Consider the following 26,631-nt stretch of genomic DNA (forward strand, 5'->3'; position numbering starts at 1 on the left):
AATAATAAATATAATTATATAACAATAATTAGAAAATAAATTTGGGGTTAAAAAATCATAACAAAATGATATTATTTGGTTTAAATTTTTTTTAAAAAAAACAATCCCACATGGCTAAGAAACATAGAAGAGCATCCCAAAAGTCTAAAGAGTAAAAATATGATAACAAAACAATCTCACATTGCTAAGAAACATAGAAACGCATCACAACTAACTTCTATAAATAATAGAGGTAATTTGACATTCAAAATCATGGAGCCTTTTGGTGAGCATTGAGTGAACTATTCTTTCACTTCAATTAAGCCTGAATTTTAGGCTTCAATCGAGCTTCAAATTTTTTTTGAGTTCAAGCCTTTTTGAGTTCAAGTTTCAATATTATATTTCGAGTTTGAGTTGAACTTGATAATTTTTAGCTTGTGAGTTTGAGTTGAGTTGAGCTTACTTTTAAAGTTTTCAAGTTCGAGTCGAGCTCAGCAATACTCGAGTTCGACTTGGCTCGTTTAACAAACGACGTTGTTTGGTTTAATTTTTTAAAAAAAAAAAACAAAAATCTTGGGTTTTCCCGGTTTTTTCCGGTTTTCAGCCGGTCCGGTTCAAACGGTTCAGCGGTTATGGCCGGTTCACTAATAACGGTTCAACCGGTTTAGATTGAATCGGACTAAGTAACGATTCCCGATTGAACCGACCGATTCGGTCCGGTTTTCAAAACAGAGGTTTCAAGGTTAACTTAAGTGGAGAATCTCTTGTGTTGAGGATTTTCTGGAGCGGAGGTTGAATCATTTGAACAGAGGATCTGACAATGAGATTATGTCTTCTGAGGTATAAAACAATTCAACCACTGGCGGATGCATGTACATATCAGGGTAGATATGTAACTAAATCTGAAATTTTTTATACTACTTGTTTATTTTACATAATGTGTTCACCTAAAATTTTATTATACCACTTTGAAATTTAAATTTATTTATATTAGTTGTTCATTTTAAGGAAGGTGTTCATCCTAAAATTTTATTGTGTTTACCCTTATGAATTTTTTTTTATTAATACATATGTACCCATACTGAAAAATATTTCTGGATCCTCCACCGAATTCAACTATAATCAAACTAGTAGAAGAATTTGTAGAGATCCGTATAAATATTGTCCTTAAGACCACTCTTCTTCTTTTTTTAGGGGGCGTTTGGTTCATGGAAAATATTATTATCAAGGGGAATCTTTTCTGAAATCATATTCTCACATTTAGTTCACGAAAAAAATCATTACTAGGTAATAATTTTTTTATCAATAGTAGCATATTTTAGTTAAAATGGTGGAAATATCATTACCTCTAAATTCTTAGGTAATGAACAATTAACATCACTTTGGAGAAATACCTTTAAATAATAAATTCTTTCATATGTATTCTTCTCAATTTTTGTTCTTTTTGTTTTGAAAACTAAAAACTTAATAATATACAAATAGTTTAATTTTGTAAATATTAATAAATTTAAGTAGTTAAAATTATTTGATATTTTAATATTTAATATTAATTATTTTATAATTTTATAATGTGAAAATATTATTATTATAAAATATAATTATTAAATAATATTTAATTTTGAGTTATTAAAAAGTAGATTCACACAATGAAAAGTAATATATTTGTCCACTTGAGATCACAATATTATTTTTTATTATACTATTTTATATAATAATATGATACTGACGAAATTATTTAAAAATATAAGTTTGATATAATAATTATTAATTATATGTTAAATGTATTTTTTTCTTTAAAGTTGGATAGTGTAACAATTAAAATATTTTATATATTTTCATTCAAATATTTATAATTTAATACTAAAGTTTAACTTATTAAAGAAATATATATCACAAAGATAATTTGGTAAATATGCATCCAAATAATCTTATATTCATACAACTAAATATTATAATACTATATTTCTACTAAATAAACTAAATAAAATAATACAATATTCACTTAATAATAAAATTAATTTATATTCTGTGAACGAATGAACTCATCATCCAAACAAAAAGTCAACCGTTGTTTATTGGAAGTAACGCCACTCTAAATAAAGTAATAAACAAAACGAAACTAACTTTTTTCCTTTTCTATCACTAGAAAAAACTATTTTTTTTTGGAAAGAAAACCTTTTTTAAGAGCGTGAAAAAGATTTATCAACTGATTTATGTAGAAAGAAGATAGAAAAAGTGGATGCTAAGCAAATGTAGTCTAATATAAGAGTAAAAAATATGTTATTAGGAATGTTAATTTTTTTTAATATTTTTAATATAACGCTACTTAAAATATTATTTTTTTACTAGAAATATTAATATCAGATACTATCTAAAATGTTAAAAAATATTAACATTTTCGGTAGTGCTTTTTCTTAGGCTTATATTAAACTACTCAGAAAAAGGAAAACAATTGTTGAAGGAATTAAATGAAACTAATCATAATAATGAACATGTAAATGAAGTTAATTGTCACAAATTAATTGCAAAATTAAACTAATAGTAAATATTTAATTTGTCTCTAAAACATCAAGAATAAATAATTGTTAAGAATATAAATATAAAAATGAGCTAAAATTTTGGTAATCCTAACAAGTCTAAATATTTTGTGTTGTCTAATCGAGCAAGTGCATCGCCAAACTGCATTTAAGATTAGTTTAACTCCTCCCACATCTAAGAGAATCTTTTAGTTGCACAGACCAACATATTGGCTCTACCTTATAAACATTTTACAAATTCCCACACTCTTTTCATGTAAGATGAAAATATCTCAAGATATCACATTTTTCTCACCAATATTTGTATGTTATTTTGAATATTAATTTTTTATTCATCTCTGATCGTTTTGGACATATTATACATTATTTTAAAGATCTCAATAAGTAATATAAATATAATTTTATCATTCAAACTTTAATTTTATCGATAATAATTACCTCAAATTTCTAAAATATTTATTATTTTTAACAATATTCCACTCGAATGAATTTGATAGAACAAAAAAATTTAATGACCGAAAGTGGCGATAGATTTTAAGTTTAATATTTGCATAGGATATGTAGATAACAACTCATTGAATCTTTTTTTTTTCGTATAAATATATTCACTAACAAATGTGATGTCATTAAACTATTCTTTTATTTTTTGTAAATGATGATATATATTACATAAATATTTATCCGATAAGATTTTGATTCTCATAGGTATGTTCATATGGTCATGAACATCTATTGGTACTGCAAGAGTTTTAAAAAAACTATGACCGATAGTCTCTATCAAATGATTTTCACTTTACTCTAACATGTATTTTTCAAATTGTTTGACCCACTCAACCACACAATAATCATCAAAAGCATTACTCATCATGGGAATGAACTTTAGATAAAACCTTCATAGTGATCTCACAGTCTATACAAGTAGATATTCTCTTTAAATATAAATCTTTGGATCTTCATTTAACTAGTTTGTATTTTCTTTCACATAGGATCTTAAATAATATGAGCTTCAACTTCATTCCTTTAGATGTTTTATCAATATGATCTCAGTTTAACACTTTTTGTTAGTGAATTCGCAATGTTACTTTCTGATTTTAAGAAATAAATAAAAACAAAATAAACGTAATAAACAAACTTTAATATTAGCGTCAATTTATCGAAGTAGCACTCGTGGATTTGATGCTTCTCACCATGCATCTTATTTTAGTTTTATTGATTTGAGCCATACATAAAATGAAGATATATGAATAATGGCAGAGAAATCATCCGAAGAAGAAACCTTTCTTACCGGCAGCTTTGTTTCCGGAGGCTTTGTTATCGGGGGGAGCTGACAATATAGAGAGAATAGACATGCATAAGAAGGCGGCCGCCAGAAGCGCCGTCGCCAGATACCCTCTGTCAAAAAAACCTTCGAACGGAGTATCCTTTAAACGTGCCCCGAATGACTCCAACAAACCATTTAGAAATCTTTTCACTTCCGCTGTCGTCAAGAAACCGGCCCCAACACCCGTTGCCAAAACAAAGGCAACCACCTGCAATGCCATGCTCATATCGCAATGAAAAGCCATTTTGTTTTTGTATGATAACTAGATCACGTAACGTCGAAATCAGTCCATAAAGTTTAGGGTAGACTACGTATTTAGTACCTAAACTTTCAGTTTTAAAATATTTTAATACCTAAACTTTAATTTTTTTTTCAAAATCATATCTTATGTTTAGTTTCTGTTTCATTTTAGTACTCACAGTTAAAAACTTAAAGCATTTAGTTCCTAAACTATCAATTTTAGTGCCTAAACTTTTAATTTTTTTCTTCAAAACTTAACTTTAAAATTTGAACAGACGTACTAAAATGAAGCAAAAACTTAACTTTAGGTATAGTTTTGAAAAAATTGAAAGTTTAGATACTAAAACGAACCAAAATTAATAGTTTAGGTACTAAACACATAATTTATCCTAAAGTTTATTCGAATGACCAGTTTAGCCCCTATTTTTTTAAGTATTATAGTTTTCTAACATTTCAAATTTCAATCAAAGTGATCCATGTTGGAACTCATTAGTTGACTAATTAGGGATGGAACTAGCAGAGACCGGTGAGGGAGGTCATCCCCTAAAAATTTTAAATTTCTATATATTTTAGATATTTTCTATCGAAAATCTGTTTTCACCCCCTTAAAATTTTATAAATTCGTCCGTCATAACATAAAATCTTGCGTTCATCCCTATGACTAATGATCAACCCATGTTATTGAGGTGACACACTTTATCTCATCATACTGGATGATGTGTCATATGTCACGTGATCACCTTAACTGATTTGAAATATGTCACATGACCACTTTTATGTGGCATGTGACACATCGTTTTCTTAGATGGTGTAGCATTTGACACACAAGCAATTTAGCACACTTGAAAATATTATGTCATTAACATGAGTTGATCATTAGTCAATTAAAGGTTTTCATCTAACAAATGTCATTTCGACCATAAATTGAGACATTGGAAGCTAAAATGCTCCAAAAAAGAAAAAATATGGGCTAAAATGATTATTCGGGTAAATATTAGGGACTAATTATAACATTATACCGAACTAGATTTAGCACGTTAATGTATATGCAAATGGGAATATATATATATATATACACACACCCCTTGTCTCCATAAAAATATAAGGTTGGCAAGAAAGGACCACGAATGAGCCTCTTCCCGGTACAAGCACGATACAATGTAAAGGGTAAGAGCAATAGCCAGTAGGCAATAGGTTGCTGCAACAACAGCCGTGGCCACCACATACCTGCAGAATCATCATCAAATTCGTAAGGATTGTATAGCAAATAATCACGCAAGTATACCATCTTTTTCATTTAAGTACTTAACTTAGTCAAAATAAGTACTTAAAGTTATCTTTATGGTCAAAAATGATACCTAAAGTATTTTATCAAAATAAGTAACTAAAGTATTCAATATTTTCATCTAAGTATCCAATTGCAGGCTAAAGCCGTGTGTTACTTACTTGTAGGTAATGACGTCTTTGAAAGTAACTTTCAAACCATCATCGTCGGTGGCCTTGTCTAGTATCAGAACCACTATACATGCAGCTGCGAATAAAAGAGTGAAGATTCTGAGCACAAGGCTAACAATTACCCGAGCCTTCTTCGACGCCATATATCAACCACTTGAGATTGTTTTTGTCTTCCTCAGATGATTTTTGTGTGTCTGAAATCCACATGGATCACTCACAACTGATCAAAGGTTTTTATAGAAAATCTTGTCTCTGTTTTATCTATATGTATTTACTTTGTTCTCTACCTTTTTTTTTTTATCATTTTAATCCTATCATTTTATTCAGGAGCAAAATGTCCCTTAGAGGATGAAAATCGTTGTTTACTTGATATTATCATTGTTTACTTGAACAACGCAATGGTTTTTGGAGTATGTATTGGGAACATAGAAGTCGTGAAACTCAATTTTGATATGGATTAATCCAATATCAATTAAATTAAAGGGTGAATTTTATATCTAATATCTCAACTATTATTTTTGTTCCGTTTTGGTCATCCAACTATTTTTACTCCCTTTGTCCCATTACAATTATCCCTTTTGTGTTTTTAAATTATCCCAATTAAATTGTCCCTTTTGCAAAAATCAACAATTTTTACTAGGCACAATTCCCATTCTACCCTTTTTTTAGTTTCCAATAAAATAAAATTTAACTTTTGATAAAATTGTCATTTTATATTTTTTTACAACAAATTTCTTACACACTTTTTTCCCAAAAACTACGTGAAAAGTTAACAATGAACAATATAAATGAGACGGAGGGAGTAACATAATCATACTTAACATTACATTTCGATTAACAGAATTGTTGACGTGGTGTTTTTTTATTTTTTAATGATGATACATCAGTACCACTAGTATTTACTAAAAACTAAATTATACATTAATTAATTAAATTAAATTAAAAAATTATATATTTATATTTTTTACTAATTAAAATATCGAAGAAAAAAACTATTAATAATTTTTAACTATGGAATTATCGGGTTATGCACACACTTGGTGGATGCAAACAAAAATATCTATTCAAGAAAAAAATATCTATTCAAGAAAGAAATATACAAGCTATCGATTCATGGGAAACACTTAAACGAATCATGAGGAATCATTTTCTTCTAACACAATGTGTCCTTGAAGCTAAACAATAGCTTCGAAGACTACAACAAGTTCAAAGTTCAGCTGAAGACTACTACAAGAAGATGACATCCTTAATGAATTATGCAAACATACACAAAGAGAAAAATATACAAAGAAAAGATTTGTCAACGGCTTGCATCCGAACATCGTTGATCTTCTAAACTTATATGATTGTGAATTCCTTGAAAATACACTAAAGAAAGAAAAGATAATCAAAGAAAAATTCCAAAGGAAATATCACTTCAAAAAAACTTACCAAGGTACTTCATCTGCTTACTAAGGTAATTCTTCGACTTCCACTTCATCTTCTACTCCACCTTCTATCACGATTAAGAAATCGATGAATGAAAAGCCTAAGATGGATATTAAAGAAATGGATAAAAACCCTAAAAAGTCCCGAATGAGAAAGACCTTATGCATCAATGCAAAGGATATGGTCATGTTAGTCATGATTATCTGAGTATAAAAAATTGATGATCCTAGAGGATAGTTTTTGTTGTACTGAACCGGACACGAACAATGATAAATACGATGCTAGAAGCATTGTAATGGAAGATAACAACATTCAGTCATTGGAAACAAAAAATGCACTTGAAAAGAAAGTGACGGAACTTTGTGAGAAGGGTGGGGAAACAGAAAAAGGAAAAATAATGAAAAAGGCAATAAAAAAAAGAGGTCACAATCCATAAAAGCCAAGAACATGACCCACGGGAGGTGAGTGAACCTATTTGTAAAAAAACAAGTGACTCAAAACATAGAAGTGAGTAAAAAAGTACTAAGAGTGAACCTTCTTCACAAAAAGCCTTGCATTCTTGTTCACTTTTGATAATCAATTATTATTTTTATTTCTAATATTAACAAGGATTTACCTAGTGTGCTTATTTCTATCTTACATGATTTTTGAGAAGTGTTAGGTGGTTACCACCATAAAGAGGGAAAGAACACCAAAAAATCTAATTCAAGGTTGTATCATACCTTGTCGAACAAACAATCTCAAAGAAAATGAAGAGTTAGATTTATTGCAAAAAGGCTACATCCAAAAAAACCTTAGTCATTATGTCATCTCAAGGATGAATCATAAGTTACAAGGTAAGTATGTTGTTTCTCATTCTAATGTTATTCTAACCTAATACCTCTCCTTTGCGCAGATTAAGGCACTTGAAGTTGTCATCCATGTAGATAAAGAAAAGGTAAAATCAATTCAATAATGACCTACGCCATCTTCTGTCACTGAGGTAAGATCCTTCCAAGCCTTAACAAGCTTCTACCAACGCTTTGTCAAGCATTTTTCCACTATTGATGCACCTTTGACTGAAATAATCAAGAAGTCAGTTGAGTTTGAATGGGGACCATAACAACAAGAGGCATTCAAACTACTCAGAGGTAAGTTATGTTTTGAATCTATTCTCTGTCTTCCCAATTTTTTAACACTTTTGAGCTAAAATATGATGCTGCTAGTATAGGCATAGGTGCAGTACTCATGTGGGAAAAACAACATATCACTTACTTTAATGAGGAGTTAAAAGTTACACAGTTGAATTGTTCAACATGTGAAAAAGAATTGTTGGCACTAGTCGGTACACTCGATGTGTGGCAACACTATCTTCTTCCTAAATATTTTTCTCATACACACCGACCACAAGTCACTAAAATGGTTAAAAGATCGAGGTAAGCAAAACATAGTAGACGACGCACTACCCTGAGGGTATTCTCTTACCTATGAAAAGCATACCATTATTCTGAGATTGAACATATCAAATATGTACATCAAGAGGACTCAAAAATTTCTTATATATATATATATATATATATATATATATATAACCCTTGTTTTAAAAGCGTCTTTTAATAAGTTTTATCTTTTGGATGAGTTTTGGTTTCAACTAAATAGATTTATGCAGTCCATAAAGCTCCTCACGATAGTCATTGTTTCCTGAACCACACTTAGGAGACTTCATGGACTACTTTCATAAACCACTTGACATGGTTTTAAATACTCTTTCTCTCCATAGAAGAAAAAACCATGGAAAGAACATATGAAGAAATCACAAAGAAAACCAACAATGGTTGGTGCCATGTTGAATTTCAACCTACACACCAATATTAGGATGCAAAGGAGGATTTCAAGACAACAATAAATCAGTTCCTACAAGGAAAAAGCCTTTACTAAAGTGCATAACAACACATCACATCGATCCAAGTAAGACTTTTTTAAGTTTTCCTTTCCACACATCTAATTTTCTTTCTCTTCGATTTTCGGATTAATAGATGAATCCTTTTGAGGAGATGTGGAATGATAAATGCACCAGATTTCATAACAATGACAATGCATGCTTCTTTGGACTAATGTTTTTACTAGAACCTATTAGAAGAACAATGTCTCGAAGATTCAAAGCATATCTATTTGGTAAGCATAATGTGAATGAATCATTTAAAGACCCTAATATTTCTCCCTTTGATGTTTTAGATTCGATGTGAGGATGATATATGCATCACAAGGCTCACGTCAAAGGAAGATGGACTAATGCTTCCACTAAACTCACACGACTAAGCCTTGGAAAAGAAGAATAGAAGATCAACATACCTACGAATACTTTTTGAATGGGTGGATGAATGGATGGATAGAAAGAAGAGCTTTACCTTAAGCATGAGCAAGCAACTGTAGTGCTTTCCCTCCGTCTACCCCCAGTCTTCCTTGGTGTCCTCCATAGCAAGACGATAGCAGAGCGGCGATCAGGCCTCGAGAGAGGGTGATCACCAAGTCAGGCGTGGTGCTGATCAGGATTGTCGCGACAGAGCCCCCGATTTTGGGATTCGTTCTTCCTTTGTTCTTAAACTCTTACTTTATTTGGGGTTGTATTAAACAGTTTAATCTTGGATGATCTTTGATAACACCATGAATGCCTTACGTGGTGTTAAACTTTGTTTTACCTTAACAATATTTTATGTTTATGAATGATGAATTATGTTTGCTTATGATTGTTTTGCTCATAGTTTAAATATTTTGCCTTAATACTATAAGAGTATCGAGAGATCGCTTGGGGTTTCGGTAAAACATGTTTGGGCATTGTAAGAGCATCGAGAAATAACCTTTTTGTCAAGAAAGTGATTCTTGAATTTGAGAGAATTAAGAGAGATCAACGTGAGCAAAGGAATGAATCCGGGATGGTGAAGTTCTAACTTGTCTATCTTAGAGATAAGGAGTGGGTTTCAAACGACTAAAAGGGATTAAAGATAGAGTAGGTTAAGACAAGTTATCGCCGAGAGGTATTGCCATAACAACTGTCTAAGAATATCTAGTAATCATGTCGGGCAGTTTAGTGAGTCATAATAATTCATTCTGGGTTTAAAATAATTGTTGCCGAGACAATGGTTTAGCATCAGTGCTCTGTGATACGTCTGAATATGTGAGGTTGTTTGCATTATATTTAATTCAATACTTGTTTTGTTTTATATGTCTGTATATTTTCTTTGTCTCGACCACACTTGTCTAAAATCATTGAATCATTATTCTTAGCTCATTCATATTAGCTTTAATACTTAGTAGGATTAATTTGTGGCATTAGTTCTAGTTATGGTGAAAAGATATTTCTAATCCAATCCCTATGGAGACGATACTCACTCACTACTATATTACTTGCATCGATTGTGTATACTTGCACAGATTAGCTTGCCTTAGCATATACATTCACAAGCGATCAAGTTTTTGGCGCCGTTTTCGAGGATTGGCAACTGACGAAATTTCCAGCCATAACAAGTTCTTTGTGTCACTTTATAATTATTTAGTCTAACATAGTTTATTATTTTATTTTATAAGTTTTTATTATTGCATGACCTTGAGATATGCTGGTAAGCCTTTGGAACCACTCGACCCCGAAGTTGAGCAATCGTTCAGACAAAGGTTGCATGCCCAAAGAACCAGAGAACAATTGAATCAAATGCAAAACGACATGGGAGATTTAGGAGATCAAGTTGCAAGACCAAGAGCGATGCGAGATCATTTGGACCCAATTCTCAATGACCTCAACCCTGGCATAGTGGAACCTGAGATACAAGCCACTCATTTTGAACTCAAACCGGTGATGTTTAATATGCTGAACTCTATCGGCCAATTTGGTGGTATACCCAATAAAGATGCTAGATAGCATGTGCATGCTTTCCTTAAAGTATACGATTCATTTAGACAACAAGGAGTACATGAAGATGTGCTAAAACTGAAGCTTTTTCCTTACTCCTTACGTGATAGAGCAAGAGATTGGCTCAGCGGAGTTCATTTCGGATCAATAGAGTCATGGGCAAATTTATGCAAGAGTTTCCTACTCCGATATAATCCGCCCAATATGAATACACAGCTTTAGAATGACATTGCGAGTTTTCGCCAAGGCGATGATGAATCAATGTACGAATGTTGGGATAGGTATAAAAGTTTACTTCGTAAATGTGTTAATCATGGATTTCATGATTGGACGCAAGTGGTGATGTTTTACAATAGAGCCAACGTACCAACACGAATGATATTAGATGCCTCAGCAAATGGCACCCTACTAGACAAATCGCCCAAGGAAGCTTTTGACATCCTCGACAGGATAACAAATAATGACTATCAATTTCCAAGTGCAAGATTGGGAACCGGCAGAAAAACCTCTGGAGCATATGAATTAGAAAGCAAATATTCGGTAGCAGCCCAACTTTCTGTCATAACCAATATGCTGAAAATTTTGCAACATCCTAATAAGGTAAGAGAAGTCAAGGCGACCAATAATGTGTGCCTATTCTGTCAAGGCAACCATCATGAGAGTGAATGTCCTAAAAACCATGAGTCAACTAATTTTGTGGGCAACTACAATCGGAACAACAATAATCCCTATTCGAACACGTACAACCCTGGTTGGAGACAGCACCCAAATTTTTCGTGGAATAATGAAGGGAACAGTAACAATCAAGCCATAAATTACAGGCCACAACAAAATAATTCTGACCATCAGCTTATTCAAAATCAGCATCAGTAGCCCTGGCGGAACAACAAAGGTATAGCTTTTTCCTTTAACACTCATTCCAATACTAACTCCTTGGAGTTATCCTTGTGGGAATTCATGGCCTCGACAAAAGATTTCATGGTGTCTACAAAAACCTTAATCCACGAACATTCTGCAATAATAAAAAATCAAGGAAATTTGTTACAAAGCCAGGCAACACTTTTACAAAGCCATAGTTCATCTCTCAGAGCATTGGAGAATCAAGTGGGATAGATTGCCACGACATTACATTCTCGCCCACACGGAAATCTCCCTAGTGATACTGAAGTCACTAAGCATCATGGGAAGGAGCAATGCAATATACTTACGCTGAGGAGTGGAAAACAAGTTGATCAAGATGACAAGTTTGGGGAGAATAGCTGAACAATTCTTGCCAAGGTGTAACACAACCGGATGAGGAATATAAGAATACTGAACAAGAGAAAGTGCATGAAGAGAAGGAAAGAAGTCAAGGCTCAGAAAAACATCAACTGGATAACAAGAAATTCATGGTCAAGGCCAGCGATTTCCCTGCACCATCAATAGTCGATGTGAGACCTCCACCACTGTTCCCTCAACGGTTGAAGAAACATTATGATGACATCCAATTCAATAAATTCGTTGATATTCTAGACCAGTTATGTATCAATGTGCCCCTACTCGAAGCCATCGAGCAAATGCCTTTCTATGCCAAGTATCTGAAGGAAATTGTTACAAAGAAAAGGAAGGTAGAACATGTCACCACGGCAACAGAAATCTGCTCGGCAGTGAGCAACTTCCCACCAAAGTAAAAAAGACCCTGGTAGCTTTGTAATACCATGTTCCATTGACTTGGGATCAAGTGTAAACTTGATACCAAAATCGATATTCATGAAGCTAGATGGGTATCACGCCCATCCCACCTCGTTCATTCTACAGTTGGCTGATCGGTTTTATGTGCGACCCGAGGGAAGAATTGAAGACGTCATAGTAAAGGTAGACAAATTCGTATTTCTAGTGGATTTTCTCATTCTGGATTGCGAAGCTGATGAAAATGCACCAATCATTATGGGTCACCTATTCTTAGCCACAAGCAGAATCCTAATAGACTATGAAATGGGATAATTCACCATGAGAGTTGGCGAGCAAAGTGTCACGATCAATGTATTCAATTCTATGAAATACGCAAACGATCCAGAGGAATGCCAATGCATTAATAAGATTGAAGAAAAGGTAATCCTGGGACGAGGTGAATCCCTAAGGCTCGATGAGTACATCAATTTGTACCATGAACCTACAACCAAAATACATGAAGCAGAAAACTTTGGCCCTGATGAAAATATTTCCAGAAGACGGATCTGACAATAATGGCCATGACAACGAAAATTTGCACACTGAGCACCCTGAAAGCGATACCAAGGTAAGATACGAAGGAAAGACAAATGACTAATTGAGATATCTTCATAGGTTAGGTATGAAATTCGAACCTTTAGATTATGATGAAGTTAAATCTCAAGAGTCATCTTCACAACATGCACCGAAATTGGAGCTTAAGACTTTACCATTACATTTGAAATATGATTATCTAGGAGTTGATGAAACTTTACCAGTAATAATCTCTGCCAACCTAACCTCCGAACATGAGAAGAGTTTGTTGAATATTTTATCACAGCACAAAAAAGCTATAGGATGGACGATGACAGACTTGAAAGGAATCAATCCAACCATATGCATGCACAAAATCAATCTTGAAGATAGCCACAATACCTTGGTGAAGCCCCAAAGATGGCTCAACCCGATCATAAAGAATGTAGTCTTGAAGGAAATAATAAAATGGTTAGATGCGGGAGTGATTTATCATATATCCGATAGTTCATGGGTTAGCCCAGTCCAATGCGTGCCAAAGAAAGGTGGTGTAACCGTGGTTAAAAGCGAGCATGATGAGTTACTCACCATGAGAACAGTCACGGGCTGGCGCATATACATTGATTATAGGAAGCTGAACAAAGCCACAAAGAATGATCATTTTCCCCTCCATTTCATCGATCAAATGTTGGATAGATTAGCGGGAAAAGCATTTTATTGCTTTCTCGATGGATACTCGGGGTATAACCAAATTGCCATAGCACCCAAAGACCAAGAGAAAACAACATTCATATGCTCGTATGGTACCTATGCATTTGGGTGAATGCCATTTGGATTGTGTAACGCTCCAGCTACATTCCAACAATGCATGATGGCAATCTTTTCAGATATGATGGAAGAGTGCATGGAAATATTTATGGAAATATTTTGGGTGATGACTTTGACCGATGCCTCTACAATTTATCCAAGGTGTTGAAACATTGTGAAGAAGCCAACCTAGTACTGAATTGGGAAAAATGTCATTTTATGGTAACTGAAAGAATAGTGTTGGGACACAAAATTTCATGCCATGGCATTGAAGTCGACAAAGCCAAGGTGGATGCAATTGTAAATCTTCCCCCACCTAATAATGTGCGAGGTGTATGCAGTTTCCTTGGACATGCAGGATTCTATAGGCGGTTCATAAAAAAACTTTTCTCAAATCTCTAAACCCTTATGTCTTTTTCTTCAACAAAATCATCCATTTGAGTTTACTAATGATTGTTTGAATGCCTTCACATATTTGAAGAAAAAGCTTTCAACAACGCCAATAGTTATCCCACCAGACTGGAATGAACCATTTGAGCTTATGTGTGATGCTAGTGACTATGCAGTCGGAGCAGTGCTAGGGCAACGAAAAAGTAAAATTTTTCCTGTTATCTACTATGCAAGCCGAACACTTAATGATGCTCAAGTGAACTATACCACCACTGAAAAGGAACTCTTAGCAGAAGTATTTGCATTCGATAAGTTTAGGCCATATCTAATAAGCACTAAGGTAATTATGCACACAAATCACTCAACTATTAAATATCTGATTAATAAAAAAAGATGCAAAGCCTATACTAATTCGGTGGATATTATTACTGCAAGAATTTGATTTATAGATCAAGGATAGAAAAGGTATAGAAAATCAAGTGGCGAATCATTTGTCTAGGCTAGATAACAAACTTCATTATCCTGACATCACAGATATTAAAGAGGATTTCCTTGATGAGAAAATATTATATGTCACGGCTGCATCGTGGTATGCTGACATAGTTAATTTTCTTATTAGTGGTATTGTTCCTCTTGATTTATCTAGCAGGAGCAAACGGAAATTTCGACATGATGTGCAAAATTACTACTGGGACGAACCATTTCTATTCAAGCAGTGCGGAGATCAAATAATCAGAAGGTGCATTCCAGAAGAAGAGCAACAAGATATCATACTCCAATGTCACTCGTCACCATATGGAGGGCATTTTGGTGGGATGAGAATAGCAGCAAAAGTGCTTCAGTCGGGATTTTATTGGCCAACCTTGTTCAAAGACGCGTATGAATTCTACAAGTCATGTGATAGATGTCAACGTACAGGAAACATCTCGAAACAACATGAGATGCCATGGCAAAACATTCTGGAGATCGAACTTTTCGACTTATGGGGCATAGATTTCATGGGACCTTTTCTAACATCATTCGGAGATATGTACATTCTCTTAGCAATGGATTACGTATCAAAATGGGTTGAACCCATTGCAACACCTAAGAACGATTCCAAGATTGTGTTGAAGTTTTTGCATAAAAATATATTCACCCGTTTTGGAACACCACGAGCTCTCATTAGCGATGAAGGGAGACATTTTGATAATAAATTGATTGCCAAGGCACTGAAAAGATATGGAGTACGACATAGAATTGCTATGGCGTATCACCCTCAGACAAATGGACAAGCCGAAGTATCTAACCGAGAAATCAAGAAGATCCTTGAAAAAGTGGTCAACCCAAGTCGAAAAGATTGGTCGCCGAAGCTAGATGAAGCACTATAGGCTTATCGCACAACATTCAAGACACCGCTGGGAATGTCCCCGTTCAAGCTAGTCTATGGAAAGGAATGTCATCTACCGGCTGAACTCGAACACAAAGCTTATTGGGCCATCAAAAAGATAAACATGGATGCTCAGCTTGATGGAGAAAGAAGACTATTGGAACTGAACGAGTTGGATGAATTTAGAGCACATGCTTACGAGATTGCTCGCCTTTACAATGAGAAAACAAAACGATGGCATGACAGAAAAATATTGTCGAGGCAATTTTATTCTGGACAACAAGTACTACTCTACAATTCACGCCTTAAGTTATTCTTAGGCAAGCTAAAATCACGATGGTCAGGACCATTCATCGTATAAAAAGTCCATGATAATGGAGCAATTGAAATTCAGAACCAAAATGATGGTTCCATCTTCAAAGTGAACGGGTAGAGACTCAAGGAGTACAAAGGAGCCCCAGTCATGCGCGACAAACTGGCATCATGTGAGTTTGTTTTTCTTAATTGAGCAAATATAAGTTGCCTAGGCAACGAAAATCTAAATTTTGTACATAAATAAGTTAAGTTATTTTATGCTTTAATACATTTTATTTTATTATTTTCTTCTTTCATATTGTAGGAGAGCAGGGAACATGTGGCAGCATGGGGAGTTGAAGCATGCATGAAGAAAAAAGAAGAAGCCCTAGGGTACGTGTTTTGGCGGCAGAATAAAGAGGGAAATAAATCTTTTCTTCCCCTTTATGTCTTATCAAATATTTCTCATTTAATGAGAAATCTTTCCCCCACTGTGTAAAGACCAAAATACCCCGAAACCACCCATCACTTTCCAAAAAAAACTACCCACTCTTCTTCTTCTTCATCGTGTTTCCTTCTTTCTTTACAAACCATAAAATTTCTTTTCTTTCTCTTAAAATACCTCCCTATTGCCACCACTAAAATCAGCAAATAAAAATGGTGAGATCGAGACCGGCCCCAGCCCCCAGACAGAGTTTCGAACGTTTCCAAACAGCTGAAGCAGAGGCACACTTCAAAACCATTCAGCAACGCCAAGTCTATTTGTAAGATGGATTCGTTTTTTTAGCCGAGGGAGAAGAGCAGTTTGACCCTGAGGTGATGGACGTCATAAAGAAACATAACTGGGAGAAGTTTTCTCGTAATCCTAACGCCGTAGCACTAACAATGGTAAGGGAGTTCTATGCCCACCTCGCTGACACCTCCAACCACACGGTATATGTTCGAGGAAAACTCATTCGCTTTTCCCCTTCTGCACATAATAAATACTTTAAGTTGAGGAAAGTGGATGACCAACATAAGAGATTTATGGCTGAGGTAGATCAAGAAACGTACAGTGGAGTTCTAGAGGATTTATGTTTTGGGAGGGCCAAGTTCGAAGGGAATGACCCCATAAGAAAGCGAGTACATCACCGAGCCCTCAAACCACACGTGAAACTGTGGAACCATTTTCTTAAAGGCAAGCTGATGCCATGCCAATGTCCCACAACACCACTGTCCTCATCAAGCGGCTGATGCTGTTACACTCAATCATATACGGTAGGACGATCGATGTGGGTAAAATCATCTTTGGGAAGATCCATGACTGTGCCAAGAAGAACCGTGGTAACCTACTGTTCCCAAACTATATAACCGCACTGTGCAAAAAGAAAAAGGTTCCTGAGAAACCATTCGAAGACTTCATCAAACCCAATGAGGGTATTACAAAGAAAAAGGTCCCCGAGTTGATGAGTTTCAATGATGACGACCCAAAGGAGGGTCTAGAGCGAGGATCAAAATTGGTTGTCGCGGCTAGAATGGCCTCTGTGGTCACGCACACGCGTGAGATGCGTGAAAAGATCGGGTGCCTAGAGGACCACATGAAAATTTACTTTGAATACGCTAAGGCAAGGGACATGCAACTCAACGCCTTCATCAAGGAGTTACTCCCAACCACAATGATCAGACTGCCAACCTTCCCCAGTGTTATCCTCAACTACAATGCGGGTGGCAGCACATTCCATGCCTCGACATCTTATGTCCCTCCAGACGTTCCACCAGAGGTGCCCACCGATGTTCCACCATTGGCAACCTATGTCCCACCCGTACTAGAAGAAAGCCACAGTGACACCGAGGAGTTCCTCAGTTTCTCATCCTTCTCCACCACTGAAAGCAGCAATGATACTCCACCCACTTCTTTACTGATGAAGATTTCACGCCAGCACCAAAGCAGCATGAGTAGGATCCTATTCCATCCCCAGTTCGATCAACACCATCAGCCCCAACAGCAGCTCCTAGTCCACCACCAGTTCCAGCACAACCGACTCCAGCAAGAAGCGATACAAGAGAACGGCGGGGAGTATACTTCAACCGTCTCCTTCTCAGCCAGAAGCAGTAGACTCGGGATCTGAGAGCCCTTCCCCTCCCAAACGACGCCGCACGAGGGCGTCCAGTCAAGCCACACCACCATAGTAAGTTTTTGTAGTTTTCGTTTTTTTTTCGCATTTGCATATAACAACATTTAGTGTAGTTTTCATGCATTGAGGATAATGTATCCCTCAAATTTGGGGGAGGTATTGTCCATTCTGTCATACTTTGTTAAATATTAATTGATGTTAATTGGTTGAAAATTTTGGTTGTCATGACATAAGAAGGTTAGGATTATTGTTAGGAATGAATTAGGGATGCCTAATGATGAATGCAAAATTTTATTGCCTAGGCCAGAATTATTGTAAAGACTGTCTGAAGAAGAGAACCAACCCTAGGCTTGAACCTTTGAAACTTATAAACACGATTGTAAGCTTTCTTTGCTCTAGGTAATTTGTAAAATTTTTAGGAAAGAACTTTCTAATTGCCGAGACTTCAAAAATATTCTAAGGGTAAGGTAAAAACTCTCTAGTGTTTAAAAACTTGAAAACTCGAAAAATACAAAGGGACACTCCTATGTGCAAAGGGATGAATAATAAAAACTCCAAAAGAAATTAAGAGTAGCCAAGGCATATGAGTGGATGAAAGTAGTCACAGGATGACTCTACCAGACTAGCTTGGGGGTGAAAGGTATGCTCTCTTTCACCTAGAGTATGGAGCGGTAGTTGTGATGAGCTGACTCCCCTATATTTAAAAAAAGTGTGAATAAAGAGAATAAAAGTTGATAAATAACTAGGAGAATAAACTAAGCCTGATGAATAATTCGTTGCCTTGACAACCTAGAAGTGCTTTATGTAAGTTTTCTAATTACATGTATGCATAGACCGGTTACAATCATACACACACAATAGAAAATGATCCTAACTAGGGAAGGGACTTGACTAATATGACTGTCGAACATGTTGAGGCCACATATTTTTGCTGAGGGATGAAATCTCAAACATGATGATGTTCTTGATACTGCTTTGCCATGAAAATTTTGATTTTCTTCTAGATATTATCCATTGTTTGAGGACAAGCAATAGCTTAAGTTTGGGGGTGTGATAAGTCCATAAAAAGACTTAAATTCTAGTCTTTTCACTTAAGTTATTGCTCGTCTAAACAAAGTATGCACTGCATTTTTAGTTGCATTTAGTTACATGTAGGTTGTGGTGGATAAGTTTTGCCTAGGCAAGATTTATTTGGCTTAACTGATGCTGCTGAGGAGAAGGGGTTGTTTAAGTTGTGTTTGTGCAAGAATTCTACAGAGGAAGAACATTTCAGTCGTAACAATGAAAAGTTGCAAAGGCCAATGGAGCAGATGAGAACGTGAGGAGCAGATTTATCTCGTTGAGGCAATATTTATCTGAAGAAGTATGAAGCAAATGTGGCGAAACCGTCTATGTCACATGCCAGCTGGATGACCTGCTTCACGTGCAAGAAAGCCTTGAATATCCTAACAACTGCCAGCTGACTTTCCTTTTTAACTTTGGGAAATTAATAACGGCTAATTAAGGAAACTCCAAAAGCATGCAAAGCCCTAGGAAATTCTCCTTATAATTACCAGCCGTAGCCATAAGAGCTTTACCTTAGGCGTGAGCAAGCAACTGCATTGTTTTCTCTCCGTCTAGCCCCAAGTCTTCCTTGGTGTCCTCCATAGCCAGACGATAGCAGAGCGGTGATCAGGCCTCGAGAAAGGGTGATCACCAAGGCAGGCGTGGTGCTGATCAGGATTGTCGCGATAGAGCCCCCGGTTTTGGGAGTCGTTCTTCCTTTGTTCATAAACTTTTACTTTATTTGGGGTTGTATTAAACGGTTTAATCTTGGATGATCTTTGATAACACCATGAATGCTTTACTTGTTGTTAAATTTTGTTTTGCCTGAACAATATTTTATGTTTATGAATGATGAATTATGTTTGCTTATGAATGTTTTTCTCATAGTTTAAATATTTTGCCTTAACACTGTAAGAGCATCGAGAGATCGCCTGGGGTTTCGGTAAAACATGTCTGGGCATTGTAAGAGCATCGAGAGATAGCCTTTTGTCTAGAAAGTGATTCTTGAATTTGAGAGAATTAAGAGAGATCAACGTGAGCAAAAGAATGAATCCGGGATGGTGAAGTTCTAACTTGTCTACCTTAGAGATAATGAATGAGTTTCAAACGACTAAAAGAGATAAAAGCTAGAGTAGGTTAAGACAACGTCTATAGTTAACGCCGAGAGGTATTTCCATAGCAACCGTCTAAGAATACCTAGTAATCCTGTCGGGCAGTTTAGTGAGTCATAATAGTTCATTCTGGCTTAAAATAATTGTTGCCGAGACAATGGTTTAGCATCAGTGCTTTGTGATACGTCTGAATATGTGAGGTTGCTTGCATTATATTTAATCCAATACTTGTTTTGTTTTATCTGTCTGCATATTTTCTTTGTCTCGACCACACTTGTCTAAAATCATTGAATCATTATTCTTAGCTCCTTAATATTAGCTTTAATACTTAGTAGGATTAATTTGTGGCATTAGTTCTAGTTGTGGTGAAAAGATATTTCTAATCCAATCCATGTGGAGACGATACTCACTCACTACTATATTACTTGCATCGATTGTGTATACTTGCACAGATTAGCTTGCCTTAGCATATACATTCACAAGCGATCAGATAGATAGATAGATAGATAGACATATAGACAGATAGACAGACAGACAGACAGATAGATAGACAGATAGATAGACAGATAGATAGATAGATAGATAGATAGATAGATAGATAGATAGATAGATAGATAGATAGATAGATAGATAGATAGATAGACAGACAGACAGACAGGCAGACAGATAGAAATAAAAATGGTGCAGCAAGTAGAACATGTTTATTAAATACGTTTGATTTTTTTCCACGCATCTTTGAACAAATATTTAAGGCGATCTATTTTTAAAATATTGTATGTAAAATATTTTACTATCTCAAAATAGTTTTTTTAATCTCCTATCTTTGCAACTATTGCCAATAGTTGCAAACACGTTATATCTTTTTGAAATTATTCTCTCATAGTTTTAAAATTAAAGACTTACTTTGATCACGAATCTTTATTTTGTAAGAATTTGATTATTTTGTAATTTTAAGTTTAATCATTAAATAATTTTTAAAATATAAGAGTTGTATTAAAATTAAATTTTAATTATCTATTATTTTGAATCAATATGTATTTATGTTTGTTGGTCATTACATTTATAATGGATTATATGGATTATAGAATTTATATATAGTGGACATATTTTCTTGTATTTGTCTTATTCTATGTTTATGACAGTGATAAATTGATTAGTTTGATTATGATAAGGATAACTATGAAGTATGCAATTTTATTGTTAGATCATAATAATAGATTTTTTATTTTTGTTAAGATTGATGAAAATATAAATGATTTTCGCACAAATGAAATTGAATGGTGTTTTATTAAAGAATTATAAGTTGTCTTCATCTCGGACTCTGAGGAGAAACAACAAAATAACTAAAATGATTTTTGTTATGGTGTTTTTTTATGATAGGTAAAAATATAAATAATTCATTTGCATCTATTAAATTAAATCCTACATGATGTGTTGAAGGAGAATATCACAATCGCCTTGTGTGGTTAAAATCGGAATAATTATGTATGATAAAAAATTTAAAATTAAAGTACACAAATGGTCCCTTGATTAATGGGATATTATTTTATTAAGTCTTTCGACTATTAAAAGCTATAAAATGATCTTTTGACTACAGAGTGTTGCTTTGTTGAGTTCTTCGACTATTCAAAGTTACAAAATGATCAATTGTTCATGTTGGTAATGCTTCAGACATTATCCCATATTGAGTGGGAAATACCACGTGCAAAGGTATTTATAGTGTTCATTCTCCCCTCCCTTGTTGAGTGATAGAAAACAAGGGCTCATCTCGCGCGCCGCTGCTGACGTTATCCGTCCGTCTCGTGGCACATGGCAACACATGTCTCCGACACGTCTACGCGTGTACTATTTTTTTTTGTGGAGAAAATTGAATATTGTGATTTATCTAAACAGTGTTTAACCTCTACTCATAGTAAAACAAAGAGTTGTTATATTACATCAGTTACGAGGCATAAATTTAGATTAATTAGTTGTTATAACAGCTATTAAAATTGTCATGTCAATGCTAACAATATGGTTTTACAGTATAAATATTTCCAACAATTCATTATGTTCCAAATTTGTCCTTTTTTGGTAAAAAATTTGATGATATTTTAAGTTGAACGTTAACACGCTGATTTTGTTATGATAAAATATAATTTCAGAATCTCAAACGACTATCATATATGAATCATTGTGTTAACGTTTGGCTCAGACAGCTGCCAATTTTTAACAAAAAATGATAGGTTTGAAACATAATGAATAGTCGGGTGACAACTTTATAATTTTTAATAGTTGAGGGACTTAACAAAGCAACATTCTATAAACTAAGGACCATTTTGTAATTTTTAATAAACAAAGGACTTAATAAAGTAGTATCCTATAGTCATAAGACCATTTGTGTACTTTACTAAATTTTAGTTGATAAGTTGTTTATGAAGCAACAACTTTGTTCTTATAAATTTATAAAAGATTATCTCAAATTTAAATACTATGAAAATTAAATATTATGAAAATGGTTTAAGAGATTCATTTTACTTTGTTGAATTTTTATTTTAATTCAATTTAAGGAGAAATTATATTATGAACCCTCCTCATCACGTAGGATATGAACACAACCAATAAAATTTAGATTAATGTATACAAATGGTCTCCCAACTATGGCTATTGCTTTATCAAATCCTTCGACTATTAAAAGTTACAAAATGATCCTCTAACTATAGAATTTTGCTTTATTAAATCCCTCACCTATTAAAAGTTACAAAATGGTCATCTGACTATTCATTATATTCCAAACTTGTCATTTTCGTTAAAAATTGGCGATTGTCTAAGCTGGACGTTAACATGATGACTGGGATATGATAATCGTTTGAGATTCTAAGATCATATTTTATCATATCACAGTCAGCAGGTTAACGTTCAACTTAGAATATCATCAATTTTATAACAGAAAGGGATGAGTTTGGAACATAGTAAATAGTTAAGTGACCATTTTATAACTTTTAATAGTTAAAGGACTCAACAAAGAAACACTCAATAGTCAGAGGATCATTTTGTAACTTTTAATAGTCAATAGACTTAATAAAGCAATACCCTATAGTTGGAGTACCATTTGTGTACTTTACCCTAAAATTAAAATATAACTTTTTCTTAATCATCATTAAATTTAGATTTAACTTTTAATTATATATTGCTTTCCTTATCAAAATTAAATCATCATTTTCTTCAACCTATTAATCTATCCTTTTTTGGATTCTCTGGCCAAATCCCAAATCAAATCAGTCTCTTGTCAAGTATGGTTTCACTTTAACTTTCTTCTTATTATTTCCTTAACTTTATATTTGATGGCCAAGGTTTTGACATGCTTAGAACAAACTTAACCAAATTAAGATATCATGGGCTTGATTTTTTAGATATGTGTTGCAGTCATTTCCTTTTTGAACTTGACTTCATCCCTACAAATTTTGAGTCTCTATGGTTATTAATTCCATGGAGAAATTATTTTAGTGACGGCGGCTATGGTGACTATGTTAACGAAGAGAGAAAGAATGAGAAAGGGGAGTTAAGAGTTGAAGAAAATGGAGATTTAATTCTAACAGGGAATTAAAGAAATAATTAATTAAAATTTAAGCCTAAATTTAATGATGATTAAGAAAAAACTATTGACATGTTTTAATTATATCGGTTGAGTTTATACCTTATATAGTGAAAAGGGTTCATGAAATATTTTTTTCCAAATTTTAAGGATACTATGTTGTATAGTTGTGAACCTCTCACTTTTAGTATAGTATATGATGTCTTATCCTCCTATAATATAATGCAACATCTTCTGAGTCGACTCAAATCTTAGTCTCCTATAGGGGTCTTGTTGTTCGTGGAAGGAAATAAGAATATAATTCTAATGAACATGTTAGAGTTGGGTTGAAATCGAGAAACTTGTATAAAACATGTTATTATTGTAAGGAAAAACGTGTACATTAAATTTGAACATTACAGATCATAAAATAAAGACAAGAGAGATATCGTGAATTAGAAGAGAAAATAACAAGAAAATTCAATGAAAGAACAAAATGAGTACATTAAATTTTAATATGACAAGTTGTAAAATAGAGATAATAGAAAATGTTGTGAATGAGAAGAAAAAAATAACTAGAGAAATTCAGTGAAGGTGACATAGTAAAAGATTACAATAATAGTAATCTCATAGTTGCTTTTATTGACAGTTTTGTAGCAACCGAATTATGGTTATACATATTTTATATGTACATTGTTATAGTTTGATTCAAATTTGATGAGACATAAATTAACAAGGATTTGAAATTAAGAAATAATTGGAAAAAGGTACAAATCTAATTTGATTAAAACTATGAAGTCTATTTTCTTTGATTAATAATAGAAAACATACTTTGAGAAGATTTCTACGAAACATATTTTCTCTATAATCAAGTATCTATTGCTATAAATAAATATTAGAGATTAGGGTTAGAAGTCAAGTTATTTCTCCAAATCCTCTTGTATTTACTACTTTTGATGTTAGTAAAAAATTATCTTATTCTTACTATAGTTTTTATCGAAAGGTTTTTTTTCGCGTAAATCTTGCTATTATTTATTTTGTGATTCTTTTACATTTGTTGTTATCTTGCTTTCATTAGGGATGTAAAATCAGGTAATCGTTCAAGTTTCAGACGAATCCTAACATATCAGGTAAAATCGGATACAGGTCGTGTCAGGCCAATTTTATGATTTGACTTGGATCAGGTCAAGTTCGGGTCAAATCAGTTCAGGTTATTTTAGGTTTATTTGACATCATATTCAGATCGGGTTAGTTTCAGTTCGGATCAAAGTCAATTCATGTCAAAACGGTTCAGGTTCAAAGCCTTTGAATACCATGTTAATTCATGTTTGGATGGGCTTCAGTCGGATCTTGTTCAGATCGGGTCACATCATTAACAAACAAAACTCAAGTCGAATCTTACCGGGTACGGATTGAGTTCAGGTCGTGTTATTTTGGGTTAATTATTTTTTGCCTTTCATAAACGACGAATTGTAATTTGTAATTGTATATGAATTGAAGTAAATTACAAAAACAATATAAATAATTATGTGTCAATTTTAATAAAAATATAATTTTAAGGACTAAATTGAAAAAAAATGAAATTACAAACCAGAATTTAAATGAATTAAACAACATGCATGGATGAGGGATCAAATCAAAAAATTATAAAATGTTAAGTTGAAATTAATCTAAAAATGGACAAAATTGAATCCATTTAAAAAGTTGGTGAAAAAAGTTTAAAGGTTTGGAGATTATGATATAATTTATAGAGTTTGAAATGAAGTTTATTATTTGATTTATTGGGTCTGAAATAAATTATAAAAATATAAATACGTATGGGGCAATTTCATATACAAATATAATTTTAAGGACTAAATTAAATAATATGAAATGACAAGTTAAGATTTAAATAAATTAAACAACACATAGGGATCAAATCAAAATAATTGTAAAATGTGAAGTTGAAATTAATATAAAAATAGATTGAATTGCATTCATTTCAAAGTCTGAGAAACAAACATTTATAAGGTTTTAGATTTATTTTAAATTTTATAATATAATTCAAAGGATTAAATTGATTAAACATAAAATTAAAAATTATAATGTAAATAAATTAAACAACATACAAGGATCAAATTGAAACAACTATAATATATATTATATATGTATGATGAATGTTATGATACATCATGCATGTATGTATAATATACATTACACTTATGCATCCATTATACTTATAATATACTTGTGTATAATATATATATATATATATATATATATATATATAAATGCACAAATGTACTTGTACTTATGCATATGTATAATATATATGTGTGTGTATTTATATATACATATGTATGTGTATTTATATATACATATGTATGTTTGTGTGATACATATATATTATGTGTTATATATGTATATGAGTGTATATATATGTTACACTTATATATGTGTGCGCGTTACACTTATATATACATATATGATAAATTATAATTATTAAAAAATATATGATACATTATAATTGATAACATTTAAAATAATATAATTTAAGACTAAATTGAATACATATGAAATTTTAAATTAAATTTAAATGAATTATAAAATACGTAGGAATTATATTAAAAGAATTGAAAATGTAAAGCTTAAATTTAAAAAAGGAGGGTTGAAAACTCAAAAATTGAGCGAAGAATTGACCAAATGCCGTCAATCTCATGTTTTGAATGAAAAAAAAAAACCATATGACCCTTCTCATTTTTCCCCTTTTAGTCTTACCTTAGTATCCATCACCATTCATTCAAAAAAAATAGTATCCATCACCACAAGTCATTCATTCTCTTTTATCTTTCAATTATAAATAGTTAGTTTTAATATCTATCATGTTATTTAAATTTTTAATT

At 33.2% G+C, this 26,631-nt stretch overlaps 1 pseudogene; it reads right to left on the reverse strand.

The window, feature by feature from the left end:
* Nucleotides 1-3,775: 3,775 nt before the first annotated feature.
* On the reverse strand, nt 3,776-5,779 carry LOC120178784 (annotated as a pseudogene).
* Between the last annotated feature and the right edge of the window lie 20,852 nt (nt 5,780-26,631).

Source organism: Hibiscus syriacus, unplaced genomic scaffold, assembly GCF_006381635.1.
Source record: "Hibiscus syriacus cultivar Baekdansim isolate YM2019G1 unplaced genomic scaffold, ASM638163v2 tig00112382_pilon, whole genome shotgun sequence".
Taxonomy (NCBI): Eukaryota; Viridiplantae; Streptophyta; class Magnoliopsida; order Malvales; family Malvaceae; genus Hibiscus; species Hibiscus syriacus.